Source organism: Ovis aries, chromosome 1, assembly GCF_016772045.2.
Source record: "Ovis aries strain OAR_USU_Benz2616 breed Rambouillet chromosome 1, ARS-UI_Ramb_v3.0, whole genome shotgun sequence".
NCBI classification, from domain to species: domain Eukaryota; kingdom Metazoa; phylum Chordata; class Mammalia; order Artiodactyla; family Bovidae; genus Ovis; species Ovis aries.
Window position 1 is genome coordinate 228,179,839 of NC_056054.1, and position 17,887 is coordinate 228,197,725.

The 17,887-nt window shown below is 43.5% G+C and overlaps 1 pseudogene; it reads right to left on the reverse strand.

The window, feature by feature from the left end:
* Positions 1–10,155: 10,155 nt before the first annotated feature.
* On the reverse strand, positions 10,156–10,251 carry LOC114111201 (U6 spliceosomal RNA; annotated as a pseudogene).
* Positions 10,252–17,887: the final 7,636 nt, after the last annotated feature.

Genomic DNA, 17,887 nt, shown 5'->3' on the forward strand with positions numbered 1-17,887 from the left:
ATCTCTGAGTTTGTTTTTGTCTTGTTTGTTCATTTGTTTTATTTTTAGGTTTCACATATGATTGAAATCATATGGTATTTGTCTTTGTCTGTCTGACTTATTTCACTTAGAATAACTTCAAGGTCCACCCATGTTGTTGTTAATGGCAGGATTTCATACCTACTTTCTGGCTGAGTAGTATTCTACTATGTGTGTATACCACATCTTCTTTATTCCTTCATCCATTGATGGACACTTAGGTAGTTTCCATAGCTCGACTATTGTAAATAATGCTGCAATGAACATAGGAATGTATATATCTTTTCAAATGAATGTTTTCGTATTCTTTGGATAAATACCCAGAAGTGGAATGCTAGGCCATATGATAGTTCTATTTTTAATTTTTTGAGAAATCGCCATACTGTTTTCTATAGTGGCTGCACCAATTTTCAGTCCTGCCAACCACAGATGAGGGTTCTCTTTTCTCCAAACCCTCTATAACATATGTTATTTCTCGCTTTTTCAGTAATAGCCATCCTAACAGGTGTGAAGTGATATCTTATTGTGGTATTGGTTGGTGTTTCCCTGATAATTGGTGACATAGAACATCTTTTCATGTGCCTGTTGGCCATCTGTATGTCTTCTTGGAAGAAAAAATATCTATTCATATCTGCTGCCTATTTTTTAATTAGATTTTTGTTGTTGTTGAGCTTATGAGTGACTCGGGCATTGTCTCAGCATCCGCAGAAGGCAGGAGGAAAGAGATGTCTCATGAAGCAGGAAAAATTGAGGCACAGCTATGTTGAATGCTATCTGGCACTCCAACTTGTAGGAAAAATAACCTTCAATTTAAAGCTATTGCATGAAAATCATACTGACGTTAAAACTTTAGGTACTCAATTTTAGTTGAATCAGGTATTTTTGGCTAGAAACTAGCAAAAGCAAATCACCAAAGAGATTATTTCTTGGGATTCAGCCAATCACTTAAGATCTTTAATGCATATGGCTCCTCTCAAGGGCCATCATTCTCTCCTGTGGTGCTCCTTTGGGAGACTACATATAAAACTGATTCCACAGCTAGGAAACTCTCTTTTGTGGTTTGGAGGAAAATATGCAATATGAAAAATAGTCATTTATTCTTTAAGTAGCTTTGGCTTCAAAGATATGACTGGTAAAAACAGTAGATAAATCACATTGGAGGGGAAAAAGAAAATAGGTTATCATTTCCCAAACTGGGCTCCTCTGTATAATAGTGTCTCCGAAATGTTGATTGGTGTTTAGTGAAAAATAAGAGAGGGATCCCTGTGGCAGTTCTGAGCAAATTGTCACCCTCTTGGAGATTTGTAATGCACATCAGCACTTTAACGGTTTTGAGAAGACCTGTAGATACTATTTAATTCACATATTCAATCAACAATACTTATTGTATATTTCTTGTGCGTCAGGTACTTTCTGGGCTTCCCTGGTGGCTCAGCGGTAAAAGAATTCGCCTGCCAGTGCAGAAGACTGGGTTAGGAAGATTCCCATGGAGAAAGAAATGACAATTCATGCCTGAAGAATCCCATGGACAGAGGAGCCTGGCAGGCTATAGCCCATGTCGTCCCAAAGAGTAGAACATGACTGAGCGACTAAATACCAACAACAAGTACTTTCTAGGTACTGAGACAGGGTGATCAACTTAGCCCCAGCAGTTCCCCTGCTTACATCTGACTATGCAATCCTGACGTTAGCGTAATCCACTAACAGGGCTTGTTGCTAAAAATGCCATTTATGAGACGTTGGCTGGGTCTCCCTAAGCTTATGTGAGCCTCCAGCCAACAGCACTTGAGGCTTCCTCCCTCTTGAGAATACAAACTTCTTCAGGGAGATGAACTGTGGAGCTGACAAATAACATTGGGTGGGATTTGCCCATAGACTGTCAACTGTGAAACCGAAGATGAGATGGTAAAAGAACTTGGGCTGAAACAAAAAAGAAAACCAAAATTTCAGGACAGCTGAATCATCCATCCAGAGGCCCTGTGGAGACTCCAGGTTTGAGGCAACCGAATGGTATCTTAGGAAACCAGACTCAAGTGGGAGGGCTTGAATCCAAATGTGAGAAAAGCCAACAGTTCTTAAAATCTTTGAGGCCTGTTTATCATCATTTTTATAAGGCACCTATGACCTTGGCCAAGGGGAAGGAGGGGACTTTTAAGGACAGAAGTGATAGCTGAGAGAATGTGGCTACTCGTATGAAATCTTGTATTTTACTAATGATCTCATATTCTGTTCAACAGGGATCAATATTTGTTTGGCAGCTCTTTTGAAAAAGGATAGCTAGAAAGATAAAGTCATAGGATCAGTGAAAAGTATGTGTGGCCTTGAAACACAAACTCCCAGATTCTCTGCATAGCTTTGGGAGCAGAGGATAACAGTTGGGGAAGGGTTACAGGACTGAGTGTCTAGTTATGTGTATTTTCTCATTTTTCCCCTGTGGATCTGAAAAGACCTTACTCACATCTTCCACATAACTTTTAATATATCTGATGACTGTTATCAAATGCCCTGCTCCGCAAAGTCCCATCAGCTTCCCCAGGCTTTTCTTCTTCAGTCTATTTATTCGGACTAAAAAACGACCTCAATTTCTGTAGCCTTCCCACACAATGATCACTTTTCCAGCCCATTTATCATTTTCATTGATCACCGAAGAATCTCTTGGTTTCCAAACTTATTTAGAATCTGGACTTCCCCAGAACTGGTCTATGCAAGTCCATCTGCATCAAGAGGCACTCTTCTGTCAAAGCCCAGGGCCTGGGTGGACTCCAAACCCCACTTGAGATGTGGTGTTAGAGGTGAGAAGATGTGCTTCCAGGGGATGATATTTATTTTACACACATCTCTAAAAATAACTGCTAGTTTCTTGCTTGAAAAAGGATGTTCAATCAACACATGATTATATTTACACGTCAAATTTTCATCAGCCTTTTCACAATGGCCTTTCAAGGGAAAAGACTGATGGGAACTTTTGAACACTAACACCTCATTTCTTTCTGAGGGTCTTCTGAGGATGGAGCCCAGGCAGACCCAGAACACTATGCTCCTGAATCATTACTTTATGGGACGACCCTGTGGGTTCAGTGATTGAGAATCCACCTTGCAATGAAGGAGACATGGGTTCCATCCCTGGTCAGGAACTAAGATTCCCACATGCTATGGGGCAACTAGAAAGCCCATGAGCCACAGCAAAGACTCAGCACAGCCCCACCCCACCCCCCAAAAGATTTCCTTGGTGGTGCAGTAGATAGGAGTCCCAATTTATCTACTGCCAATGCAGGAGGCGAGGGTTCGGTCCCTGGTCTGGGAAGATTCCATGTGCTGCCGATTGGCTGGGTCATTGCGAAACAGCTGTTAAGCTCAAATTCTGGAGCCTGCAAGCTGCAACTACTGAGCCCAAAGCGCTGGAGCTATCAAAGTCTTAGTGGCTGGAGCCTGTGCTCCATAGCAGGGAAAGCTGCAAGGATGAGAGCCTCCCGCACTGCAACAAAGAGTGGTCCCCCTCTCGCCGTAACTAGAGAAAACCCGTGCACAGCAGTGAAGACACGGTGCAGTCAGAAATAAAATTGGAAAAAAAAAAAAAAAAGGAATTCTCTCTTTCTGTCTTGGAGACCTGCCTCATGAAACCCTCCTTCCTGCAGAGCAAGAGGAAATTCCGCTCACCCTGACTCCACTCACATTTGTGGGATTTTTCATTTTCCTCTTTCCGAGGTAACTGTCTTTCTTCCAACCAACCCACTCTGTGTTGGCACCTCTTCTTTATTTTGGTTTCTGAGATCAGTGCGGGTCCTGCTCTCACAGGGGGCCCCACCCCCACCCCATGAGCTCACAGGGCTCCGCCTCTCTCACTTCTCTCACCGTTACTGCTAAGCCCTGTGGGGTTTTTAAACCCTCAGTGTTGAGTAACGAGACTCTGTCCGGGTGGTTTGTTGTGAGAGTAATGCTGTTTCTGGAGAAAAGGCTCAGTATTTTGGTCTTGCTATTCATACCTGCTTGAGGCCAAGAGAAAATGAAAGTTTGTGTTTACCCTTTTATGAGAAACGCCCACAAACGCCTCAAACCTCTTCCTCAAAGGCCCCGCTCTGGTTCCCTCTGGTGTTCACTTTCGAGAGGGAGTCCCTGACCTTTACGGAACTGGCTTCAGTGAAGAGCTTCTACCCTTTGAACATGAGTCAGGAGTCTCATTTTCCAAGAGCTCCAGCTGACTGAGATCTCTGAATCCCTCTTTAGAATTCAGCCCAGTCAGGTCCCAGGGCTTCTCAGTCTTAGTCGAAACGTCCAACCTTTACTCAAGCCAGAGCTTTGACCCTCCTCCCTGTGGAAGCTGGGTCTTCAAACAAAGCCTTTCTGAGGAAGTGACATATGAGCTGAAGGGCCAGATCACTTGAATCACAGCCAGAGAAATGACGAAAGGTTAGCCAGACACACTCTTGCTTACATAAAATCAAATCAAGGCCTCCATTGTCTTCATAAATCCAGCTTTGACCTTGGTCTACAGCTCTCTGTAATCTCTCCAGCCTTTCTTCACATTCCATGACCATCCTTTCCACATATTCTTCACAACATGATTTCTCAAAAGCCAAGGGCTTCCTCTCGTGAAGGCCTCGGCATATATTCTTCTCTCTACCTCGAATACTTTAAAAAAGAGATTTATTTATTTTCTGGCTGTGGTGAGTCTTCATTGCTGCATGTGGGCTTTTTCGAGTTGTGGTGAGGGGGGGCTACTCTTCTTTGTGGTGCAAAGGCTTCTCATTGTAGTGACTTCTCTTGTTGAGGAGCACAGGCTCTACAGCACGAGGGTTCAGTAGTTATGACTCCCGAACTCTAGAGCAAAGGATCAGGACTTGTATGGGGCACGGGCTTTGTTGCTCTGTGGCATGTGAGATCTTCCAGGAGCAGAGAATGAACCTGTTTCCCCTGCATGAGCAGGCAGATTCTTAAACCATTAAATCACTAGAGAAGCCCCTCAAATACATTTTCACCCATTTCTCCTTCCTTTTACTTCTGCTTAATTCAGTTCAGTTCAGTTCAATCGCTCAGTCGTGTCTGACTCTGCAACCCCATGGACTGCAGCACGTCAGGCCTCCCTGTCCATCACCAACTCCTGGAACTTACTCAAACTCATGTACATTGAGTTAGTGATGCCATCCAACCATTTCATCCTCTGTCGTCCCCTTCTCCTCCAGCCTTCAATCTTTCCCAGCATCAGGATCTTTTCCAGTGAGTCAGTTCTTCGTATCAGGTGGCCAAAGTATTGGAGTTTTAGCTTCAGCATCATTCCTTCCAAAGAAATCCCAGGGCTGATCTCCTTCAGAATGGACTGGTTGGATCTCCTTGCAGTCCAAGGGACTCTCAAGAGTCTTCTCCAACACCACAGTTCAAAAGCATCAATTCTTTGGTGTTCAGCTTTCTTTATAGGCCAACTCTCACATCCATACACGACTACTGGAAAAATCACAGCTTTGACTAGACAGACCTTTGTTGGCAAAGTAATGTCTCTGCTTTTTAGTATGCTGTCTAGATCGGTCATAACTTTCCTTCCAAGGAGAAAGCATCTTTTAATTTCATGGCTGCAATCATCATCTGTAGTGATTTTGGAGCCCCCCAAAATAAAGTCAGCCACTGTTTCCACTGTTTCCCCATCTATTTGCCATGAAGTGATAGGACTAGATGCCATGATCTTTATTTTCTCGATGTTGAGTTTTCACTCTCTTCTTTCACTTTCATCAAGATGCTCTAGCTCTTCTTCACTTTCTGCCATAAGGGTGGTGTCATTTGCATATCTGAGGTTATTGATCTTTCTCCCAGCAATCTTGATTCCGGCTTGTGCTTCCTCCAGCCCAGCGTTTCTCATGATGTACTCTGCATATAAGTTAAGTAAGCAGAGTGACAATATACAGCCTTGATGTACTCCTTTCCCGATTTGGAACTAGTCTGTTATTCCATGTCCAGTTGTAACCATTGCTTCTTGACCTGCATACAGATTTCTCAGGAGGCAAGTCAAGTGCTCTGGTATTCCCATCTCTTTCAGAATTTTCCACAGTTTATAGTGATCCACACAGTCAAAGGCTTTGGCGTAGCCAATAAAGCAAAAGTAGATATTTTTCTGGAACTCTCTTGCTTTTTCAATGATCCAGCAGATGTTGGCAATTTGGTCTCAGGTTCCTCTGCCTTTTCTAAATCCAGCTTGAACATCTGGAAGTTCATGGTTCACGTACTGTTGGAGCCTGGCTTGGAGAATTTTGAGCATTGCTTTACTAGCGTGTGCTGCTGCTGCTGCTAAGTCGCTTCAGTCGTGTCCGACTCTGTGAGACCCCATAGACGGGGGCCCACTGTCTCTGGGATTCTCCAGGCAAGAACACTAGCGTGTGAGATAAGGGCAATTGTGCAATAGTTTGAGCCTTCTTTGGCATTGCCTTTCTTTGGGATTGGAATGAACACTGACCTTTTCCAGTCCTGTGGCCACTGTTGAGTTTTCCAAATATGTTGGCATATTGAGTGCAGCACTTTCACAGCATCATCTTTTGGGATTTGAAATAGCTCAACTGGAATTTCATCACCTCCTTTTGCTTTGTTCGTCATGATGCCCACTTGACTTTGCATTCCAGGATGTCTGGCTCTAGGTGAGTGATCATACCATCATGATTATCTGCGTCATGAAGATCTTTCTTGTATAGTTCTGTGTATTCTTGCCACCTCTTCTTAATATCTGTTGCTTCTATTAGGTCCATACCATTTCTGTCCTTTATTGTGCCCATCTTTGCATGATATATTCCCTTGGTAGCTCTAATTTTCTTGAAGAGATCTATAGTCTTTTCCATTCTATTTTGCTCCTCTATTTCTTTGCACTGATTATTGAGGAAGGCTTTCTTTATCTCCTTGCTATTCTTTGGAACTTTGCATTCAAATGGGTATATCTTTTCTTTTCTCCTTTGCTTTTCACTTCTGTTCTTTTCACAGCTATTTGTAAGACTTCCTCAGACAGCCATTTTGCCTTTTTGCATTTCTTTATCTTGAGGATGGTCTTGATCCCTGCCTTCTGTACAATGTCACGAACCTCCGTCCACAGTTCTTCAGGTACTCTGTCTATCAGATCTAATCCCTTGAATCTATTTGTCACTCTGTATAATCATAAGGGATTTGATTTAGGCCATACCTGAATGGTTGAGTGGTTTTCCCTACTTTCTTCAATTTAAGTCTGAATTTGGCAATAAGGAGTTCATGATCTGAGCCAGTCAGCTCCCCAGTCTTGTTTTTGCTGGCTATATAGAGCTTCTCCACTGGATCATCGAAAAAGCAAGAGAGCTCCAGAAAATAAAAACATCTATTTCTCCTTTATTGACTATGCCAAAGCCTTTCCAATAAACTGTGCAAAATTCTGAAAGAGATGGGAATACCAGACCACCTGACCTGCCTTTTGGGAAACCTGTATGCAGGTCAGGAAGCAACAGTTAGAACTGGACATGGAACAACAGACTGGTTCCAAATAGGGAAAGGAGTACATCAAGGCTATATATTGTTACCCTGCTTATTTAACTTATATGCAGAGTACATCATGAGAAATGCTAGACTGGAGGAAGCACAAGCTAGAATCAAGATTGCCGGGAGAAAGATCAATAACCTCAGATATGCAAATGACACCACCCTTATGGCAGAAAGTGAAGAGGAACTAAAGAGCCTCTTGATGAAAGTGAAAGAGGAGAGTGAAAAAGTTGGCTTAAAACTCAACATTCAGAAAACTAAGATCACGGCATCTGGTCCCATCATTTCATGGCAAATAGATGGGGAAACAGTGGAAACAGTGTCAGACTTTATTTTTTTGGGCTCCAAAATCACTGCAAATGGTGATTGCAGCCATGAAATTAAAAGATGCTTGCTTCTTGGAAGGAAAGTTATGGCCAACCTAGTCAGCGTATTAAAAAGCAGAGACATTACTTTGCCAACAAAGGTCCATCTAGTCAAGGCTATGGTTTTTCCAGTGGTCATGTATGGATGTGAGAGTTGGACTGTGAAGAAAGCTGAGCACTGAAGAATTGATGCTTTTGAACTGTGGTGTTGGAGAAGACTCTTGAGAGTCCCTTGGACTGCAAAGAGATCCTACCAGTCCATCCTAAAGGAGATCAGTCCTGGGTGTTCATTGGAAGGACTGATGTTGAAGCTGAAACTCCAGTACTTTGGCCACCTGATGCGAAGAGCTGACTCATTTGAAAAGATCCTGATGCTGGGAAAGATTGAGGGCAGGAGGAGAAAGGGATGACAGAGGATGAGATGGTTGGATGGTATCACCGACACAATGGACATGAGTCTGAGTGAACTCTGGGAGTTGGTGATGGACAGAGAGGCCTGGCATGCTGCGGTTCATGGGGTTGCAAAGAGTTGGACATGACTGAGCAACTGAGCTGAACCAATAGAGCTTCTCCAACTTTGGCTGCAAAGAATGTAATCAACCTGATTTCGGTATTGACCATCTGATGATGTCCATGTGTAGAGGCTTCTCTTCTGTTGTTGGAAGAGGGTGTTTGCCATGACCAGTGCATTCTCTTAGCAAAACTCTGTTGGCCTTTGACCTACTTCATTCTGTACTCCAAAGCCAAATTTGCCTGTTACTCCAGGTATTTCTTGATTTCCTACTTTTGCATTCCAGTCCCCTATAATGAAAAGGACATGTTGAGCTTCCTTGGTGGCTCAAATGTTAAAGAATCTGCTAAGATAATCTTTGCTAATTCTTCAGATCTTAGATTAGATATTTCTTCTTTCAGGAAGACTTCCCTGACCACCCAGTTGGAGCTATGTTCTGTAGCCCTGTACTTGTTAGACCTTGTGATTGCTAACCCACTGGACTGTGAATTCCTTAAAGGCAGGGGTCATATTTGCCTTATTCACACCTTGATCTCTGACATTGAGCACAATGCCTGGCACATAGTAAAGGCTCTGTAAGTATGGGAACAACGATGGCTTGAAAGCAATTGTGAGATTCTGAAAGCAGCTGCAGAGTTTGGAGCCTTTTCAGACCAATTTCCCTATGCTGCAGGAGTATGAGTGGTGCTGATACTGATGCATCTGGGACATGGAAACCTCAGCACCGAGGAAACCAAAGTCTGTTCCTCTCTGGCAGCAGGAAGGAGCTGTGAACATGTACTGATGTGGGGGAAGAGAGTGTCTCCGCAAGCACGAATTGAGGCTGGCAGGCTTGAGGCCTCTATCTGGATGCCACAGGTCTGCTCTTCCCAGGGCCAGCTGGAGTGCTTTGCCTGGCAGCCCGCTGCAGGGGGCTTTGATGCCACATTTCGCAAGCTGCCTGGATCCAATCAGCAGATCTGTCTCAACACATCTGTTGACGTTCTTCCTCTGAAATATCAGCCCTCACTGAATACTGATGATTTGTCCTTTCAAAGTCAGGTCAAGGGCAAAGGAGGCCAAAGGATTTGAGAGAGAAGGGCGGAGAGGGCTTAGCTGGGAGGGAGGCCAGAGGTACTGTTTGCTTGGTTTCCATTGCCTTGGGGCTTTTCTTTGTGACCAGAGATGCTGGGAAACCAACCACTTCAGCCTGATAAGGGTTGGAAAAATAGAGGACAAACTCCTCTCTGGTGTGTCCTCAGAGTTGCCACTGATAGCATCTCTGCTGTCTTACTCAAGACAGGGCCAGATCTGGCCTGCCAGATGATTGGGGGACCATCCTCATCGATGTGGGGAGAAGGCTTGCAGCCTGGCAGAGGGGCCAGCATCCTACTCTCTGCTCAGTGAGGCAGGTTCAGAGTGTGGATGCTGAAGCTAGACTATCTGGGTGTGAAGACAAGCTCTGCCGTTTCTTCCTGGCTATGTGATCTTAGGGCTTCCCTTGTGGCTTGGTGGTAAAGAATCTGTCAGCCAATGTAGAAGACGCAAGAGATGCGGGTTTAATCCCTGGGTCAGGAAGATTCCCTGGAGTAGGAAATGGGAACCCACTCTAGTATTCCTGCCTGGGAAATCCCATGGTCAGAGGAGCCTGGTGGGCTACAGTCCACGGCGTTGCAAAGAGTCAGACGTGACTGAGCACAAACATGTGATCTTAGGTACATTACTTAAAAGTTCATTTTTGTTTTGTACCTATTCCACATTTTATCTTCCATCTTCCTAACATACATTTTATCTTGTATTATGTATAAAAATATGGAATGCTTCAAGAATTTTCATGTCATCCTTGCACAGGCGCCATGATAATCTACTCTGTATCTGAACAGAGCAGGACCTGATGGTCCTTGCAGCCCCTCTATGTCCTCTGCCTGCCTTTTGTGGTGGAAAACTTTAGTCAAAGAGTTAGTTTAATCAGAGAAATGAGGACATGTAGAAAAGTGGAAGTGTTAGTCACTCAGTCATGTCTGATTCTTTGCAACCCTGTGGACTGTAGCCCACCAGGCTCCTCTGTCCATGGGATTTCCCAGGCAAGAATACTGGAGTGGGTTGCCATTTCCTTCTCCAGGGGATCTTCTCAATGCAGAGGACATGTAAAAACAAAGGAAAACTGTTGAAGGAGACCAAAAAATAATAATGTACTCATTAAGCATAGTCAAGAACCTTTAGTTCCTTCTCAAAGACTGTTGATAATATTCTGGTCCATATCCTGAGAGCTGTCTTATAGATACTGAAACCCCAGGTGGAAGAAGTTAACTACCTGATAACCAGACTGTACCCATGACATAAACTGCCACAATTCCAAGAACTGGCCTCAAAGAAATGGGAACAAATGGACCTTGGAACTGAAGATTAACTGTACCTAAAACAATCAAGATGACGCTGTTCAGACCACTGATGACCAGTTTGAAGATGACTGTCAGAGTCTACTGTGCTGCCTCTGCATGTAGTCCCCCTATCTCACCCCACTTTCCAGCATCTGAAATAAAGCAAACTTTCCTTTCCACCAACCTGACCTGTTTATTGGCTTTTGAGCAGCGAGCAGCCGGACACCACACACCTTGCGGTAACATATCGTTCCAATTTTAGTATATGTGTTGTCGAAGTGAGCACCTATTTCACGGTTTTAAAGTCTTTAGAATACTGCCTGACACCTAATAAATATGGAAGCAGCATTTTCAGTTGTAAAATTGGAGAACTGGACCCAATGAACTCCAAGAATCCTTTCAATATAAAATTCATAACCACTAACATTGTAAATCAACTATACTCAGTATAAAATAAAAAAACCCAACAACTCATAACCTGCTTGAGTTCAAGTCCTAACTCCACCATATAGGATTTCTCAAGGCCAGGGACTGGCCATACCTGGCTCAACTTTGTCCACTCCAAAAGGCCTGGGCCAGTACCTGACACGTAGTAGGTACTCAGGACATTTTGAATGTGTGCATGAACTGTTTGGTGGGGATCCTATAAAGAGGAGTAAGGACTTGTATGGGGACTTCTCTGGTGGTTCAGTGGTTAGGACTCTGTGCTGCCAGTGCAGGGGAGTGGGTTTGACTCCTGGTTGGGGAACTAAGATCCCACATACCACTCTGTGTAGCCAAAAGATAAAAAGTAAAATAAAGATTAAAAGAAGACTTGTTATGAAGCATAAGTGCTGCTCTAACAGCTGGACTAACTGCCCAGGAAGGGCCCTTCATGAAGGGGATGAGGCCTTCTGTCCTAACAGCTGGATTTGTGGTCTTGAAGAGCTCTGAAGCCGTGAAGAAAAGAGAACCAGAATTCGGGGGACCCAGAGAAAAAGAGGAAACTCACAGTTCTCTATGGTGTGGGCCTTGGAACAGGGAAACTGGCTCCAGCTGACCTGGAACCCAGCTGTCCAGCAAAATGGTAAAACTAGTGGCCCTGCTCTACTCTATTGTGTGCCTTGGGGCAGAGCACATGCTATGTCCGACAACCAATGTTAATAAGCTGGTCAATGAATGTTAAAGCATTTCTCACAATATGGAGAGAAGGGATGGCTGCGGGCATGCTCAGTCGCTTCAGTCCACGTCTGACTCTTTGCAACCCTATGAACTGCAGCCCACCAGGCTCCTCTGTCCATGGGATTCTCCAGGCAAGAATGCTAGAGTGGGTTGCTGTGCCCTCCTGCAGGGGATCTTCCTGACCCAGGGACTGAACCCACATCTCTTGCATCTTCTGCATCGCAGGTGGATTCTTTACCCTCTGAGTCACCTGGAAAGCCCAGAGATGGCTAGTTGTTGTTCAGTTGCTCAGTCGTGTCTGACCCTTAGTAACTCCATGGACTGTAGCATGCCGAGCTTCCCTGCCCTTTCCCAGGGATGGCTAGATGCATCTCTCAATATATTCTCTCTTCCTTTCTAAGGAAGTCAAATTATGTAATTTCTCCACAGAAATGTTTAGTTATGGAAGTGCTTTGAACGTACCTTTCCATTCGCAGAACACCCCTGCAGGGCAGAACCCTTCCTTCTGCCAGTTTTGGAGATTTGATTCACAGTGGTTGCTAAGACCTCCTAACTAGTTGATCTCAGATTTGCAGACTGTGAATCTTGTTGTTTTTCTCTCTCCTTTGCCTCCCAGTGTGCGCAAATCTCCAAGATTAATATGAGACCTTTCGGATGACTGAATAAGGAAGAAATCTGGAGAACATATATGTGGGGCTCCAACGTTCGATCTGGCACCACTGCTACTGTTTACTGGAGACAGAGCACGAGGACCCAGCACTGGCTGGCGCAGCTGCAAACCCTGGAAGGTGTTCAGGTCACCCATGAGTGAGGTGTTTAAGAGGGTGCTGGCTACTGAGACAAGGTAGATGTTGAGGTCACAATAGGCAAATTCTTCTGTAGGAGGGAAAGCACTAGTTTTTCAGCTTGTTGCAAGATCTTGATATTTAATGCCTTCATAAAGAAAAACGTAACTATATCACAAATTTGTTTCATGAATGTATTTCCCAAATGTTTCTCAATATAGTTTCTTTTGTAATGCTGTGAATTTTATTTTATGCATTTAAAAACCTTAAAGTGATCTATACTTTTACTACGCTATCAAATGATGCAAAATAGGTTAAGAATTCTTGAGCTAGAGGGAGATTATATGTGAAACTAACCAAGTTTAAGCTTCAAGGTCTTTCACTTTACCATGGTTTTCTGGACTCTGTTCCTAAACTTCTATTTGTCACTTTTTATTATTTTTTAAAATGATTCCAACATTTGTACATGTTTCACACTCCATAGTACAAAACTTTTATCCACGAAGCATTTAGCTTGGTAGTGGGCACATAGTAGGCATTCAATAGCAATTTTTGGTAAATAGGTTTTGGGAAATTTATTATTCTTTTGGTATTAAATCCACTGTGGTTTATTATACTTACTGATGTTCAGATTTTGATCTTTTTTTTTTTTTTTGCCAGTAAGAACCTCTTCAATTTGGCTTGTTGTTTAGTCGCTAAGTCATGTCCAACTCTTATGTGATGCCATGTACTATAGACCACTAGACTCCTCTGTCCATGGGATTCTCCAGGCAAGATTACTGGAGTGGGTTGCCATTTCCTTCTCCAGGGGATCTTCCTGACCCAGAGATTAAGCCTGCATCTCCTGCATTGCAGCCAGATTCCTGACCACTCAGCCATCAGGAGGCCCCTCAATTTGGTAACTGGGTCCTTTTATAAAATTGTATCTTATAGAAATATAAAATGCACATAGAAAATGTACCTATCATTCAGAGTATAACTCACTGAATTTTCACAAATTTGGTTCTGGGAAATTTAAATCGTCCTTGAAATGTATCTTGAAATCTTGCAGACCACAGCTTGATCTCTTCCACTCTCTGTGAGGGCTAGGGTGTGGGTGGTTGGGGTACGGACTGACTACAAAAGTGAGCTTGGAGGGCTGAGAGATGAGGAAAAAAATCGTGATGGAGAGAAAGCCCTGGAGGAGAATGTGTACAACTGCTTCTCATTTGGGGCCTCTAGCAGCGCAGACATAGGTGTCTCTAGAGAGTATCCTCTTAAGTTTTCAAGGAAGATTTGAGAACTTGGTTTGAGGATATGAAGCCCAGCATGAGTGGAGAGATCTTTTACATTTCTTCACAAGATCTTCACCAGCCAACTCCATACCCCATGCTGAGCATTGTCCCAGGTGCTTAGGGGCTATAAAGTTGATGCAGGTATAGTCCCTGACCTTGAGGAACTCCCAGTAACTGGGTGCTATAGTCAGGATTTGAACCCAGGCCTTCTGACTCCCTGTTCTGTGTTCTAAATTAACACTATGTTGTCCAGTTAGAAAATGCACAAGTCAGCCTGGAGCAATCAAGAAAGTCGTCTAAGAAGAGGTGTCATTTTTTAGCTGAGTTGAATTCAGTAAGTGAACGAAGAAGGAAGCCTGTTCTAGGGAAACTAAACAATATGTTCAAAGGCTCAAAGGTGTAAGGTGAGAAAGGCATATTCAAGCAACTGCAAATTATGGGGAATGGCAAAAAGTAACAATAATAATGATGAAATGAGGGTAAAATATGCATAGGAAGTAGGAGGAGATGAAGCTGGGAAATAAAGTGGGGCCCAAACCATAAAGACTCCAAGCTACTTTGCAGTGTGTCTCAGTGGCATTGATCAGTGGCTGATGTTTCAGGCAGGATGATGGCTTCATCAGCACTGTGATGCGGGGTACTGGGGGATCTTCCAGGACAATGTTTCCCAAGCCCAGTCGTTTACCTACTAATGTAACCATTTTTTCTTCTTTGAACCCACTTTTTCTCTAGCCTTTCTCACCATGGTAAATGGTACCCACAGATTTCTGTGCCTTGGGTCAAATATCAAAGGTTAGTTATCCTTGATTCCTCCTTTCCTGCACCATCTCCATCCAACCCATCAACAGTTCTTTCTGTTCTGCCTCTAAGATGCATCCCAAGTCTATTCATTGTTCCCCACAGCCATCATCTCTGGCCTGGATGACTGTATTTGCTTTGTCATGAGCTTCCTGCCCTCTTGCAGTCTAGACTCTGTGTGGCAGCTAGAGGGATCTTTGGGAAAATCAGATGTCAAAGCCCTCCTTCAGTTCAGTTCAGTTGATCAGTTTAGTTCAGTTCAGTTCAGTCGCTCAGTCATGTCTGACTCTTTGCAACCCCATAAACTGCAGCATGCCAGGCCTCCCTGTCCATCATCAACTCCTAGAGTTCACCCAAACCCACGTCCATTGAGTCAGTGATGCCATCCAGCCATCTCATCTTCTGTTGTTCCCTTTTTCTCCTGCCCCCAATACCTCCCAGCATCAGAGTCTTTTCCAATGAGTCAACTCTTCACATGAGGTGGCCAAAGTATTGGAGTTTCAGCTTCAACATCATTCCATTCAAAGAACACCCAGGACTGATCTCCTTCAGAATGGACTGGTTGGATCTCCTTGCAGTCCAAGGGACTCTCAAGAGTCTTCTCCAACACCACAGTTCAAAAGCATCAATTCTTTGGCACTCAGCTTTCTTCACAGTCCAGCTCTCACATCCATACATGACTACTGGAAAAACCATAGCCTTGACTAGATGGACCTTTGTTGGCAAAGTAATGTCTCTGCTTTCGAACATGCTATTTAGGTTGGTCATAACTTTCCTTCCAAGGAGTAAGCGTCTTTTAATTTCATGGTTGCAATCACCATTTGCAGTGATTTTGGAGCCCCCCAAAATAAAGTCACCCACTGTTTCCACTGTTTCCCCACCTATTTCCCATGAAGTGAAGGGACCAGATGCCATGATCTTAATTTCTGAATGTTGAGCTTTAAGCCAACTTTTTCGCTCTCCTCTTTCACTTTCATCAAGAGGCGTTTTAGTTCCTCTTTGCTTTCTGCCATAAGGGTGGTGTCATCTGCATATCTGAGGTTATTGATATTTCTTCCGGCAATCTTGATTCCAGCTTGTGCTTCTTCCAGCCTCAGCATTTCTCAGTTGCTCAGTCATGTCCAACTCTTCGCGACCCCATGGACTACAGCATGCCAACCTTCCCTGTCCATCACCAACTCCTGGAGCTTACTCATACTCATGTCCATCAAGTCGGTGATGCCATCCAACCATGTCATCCTCTGTCATCCCCTTCTCCTCTCGCCTGTCTTTCCCAGCATCAGGGTCTTTTCCAATGAGTCAGTTCTTCGCATCAGTGGCCAAAGTATTGGAGTTTCAGCTTCAGCATCAGTCCTTCCAAAGAATATTCAGGACTGATTTCCTTTAAGATGGACTGGTTGGATCTCCTTGCAGTCCAAGGGACTCTCAAGAGTCTTCTCCAACACTACAGTTCAAAAGCATCTATTCATCAGAGCTCAGCTTTCTTTATAGTCCAACTCTCACATCTATACATGAGTACTGGAAACACCCAAGCTTTGACTAGACAGACCTTTGTTGGCAAAGTAATGTCTCTGCTTTTTAATATGCTGTCTAGGTTGGTCATAGCTTTTCTTCCAAGGAGCAAATGTCTTTTAATTTCATGGCTGCAGTCACCATCTGCAGTGATTTTGAAGCACAAGAAAATAAAGTCTTTCGCTGTTTCCATTGTTACCCCATCTATTTTCCATGAAATGATGGGACCGGATGCCATGATCTTCGTTTTCTGAGTGTTGAGCTTTAAGCCAACTTTTCCCCTCTCCTCTTTCACTTTCATCAAGAAGCTCTTTAGTTCTTCTTTGCTTTCTGCCATAAGGGTGGTGTCATCTGCATATCTGAGGTTACTGATAATCCTCCCAATAATCTTGATTCCAGCTTGTGCTTCTTCCAGCCTGGCATTTCACATGATGTACTCTGAATATAAGTTAAATAAGCAGGGTAGCAGTATACAGCCTTGATGTACTCCTTTCCCTATTTGGAACCAGTCTGTTGTTCCATGTCCAGTTCTAACTGTTGTTTCTCGACCTGCATACAGATTTCTCAGAAAGGAGATCAGGTGGTCTGGTATTCCCATCTCTTGAATAATTTTCCACAGTTTGTGATCCACATAGTCAAAGGCTTTGGCGTAGTCAATAAAGCAAAAGTAGATGTTTTTCTGGAACTCTCTTACTTTTTCGATGATCCAATGGATGTTGGCAATTTGGTCTCTGGTTCCTCTGCCTTTTCTAAAACCAACTTGAACATCTAGAAGTTCACAGTTCATGTACTGTTGAAGCCTGGCTTGGAGAATTTTGAGCATTACTTTTCTAGTCTGTGAGATGAGTGCAATTGTGTGGTAGTTTAAGCGTTTTGGGGCATTGCCTTTCTTTAGGATTGAATGAACACTGACCTTTTCCAGTCCTGTGGCCACTGCTTAGTTTTCCAAATATGCTGGCATATTGAGTGCAGCACTTTCATAGCATCATCTTTTAGGATTTGAAATAGCTCAACTGGAATTTTATCACGTCCTCTAGCTTTGTTCATAGTGATGCTTCATAAGGCCCACTTGACTTTGCATTCCAAGATGCCTGGCTCTAGGTGAGTGATCACAGCATTGTGGTTATCTGGGTTGTGAAGATCTTTTTTGTATGGTTCTTCTGTGTATTCTTGCCACCTCTCCTTAATATCTTCTGCTTCTGTTAGGTCCATACCATTTCTGTCCTTTATTGTGTCCATCTTTGCATGAAATGTTCCCTTTGTACCTCTAATTTTCTTGAAGAGATCTCTAGTCTTTCCCATTCTATTTCTTTCCCCTATTTCTTTGCATTGATTGCTGAGGAATGCTTTCTTATCTCTCCTTGCTGTTCCTTGGAACCCTGCATTCAAATAGGCATATCTTTCCTTTTCTCCTTTGCCTTTAGCTTCTCTTCTTTTCTCAACTATTTGTAAGGCCTCCTCAGACAACCATTTTGCCTTTTTGCATTTCTTTATCTTGGGGATGGTCTTGATCACTGCCTCCTGTACAATGTCACGAACTTCCTTCCATAGTTCTTCAGGCACCCTGTCTGTCAAATTTGATCCCTTGAATCTATTTGTCACTTCCACTGCATAATCGTAAGGGGTT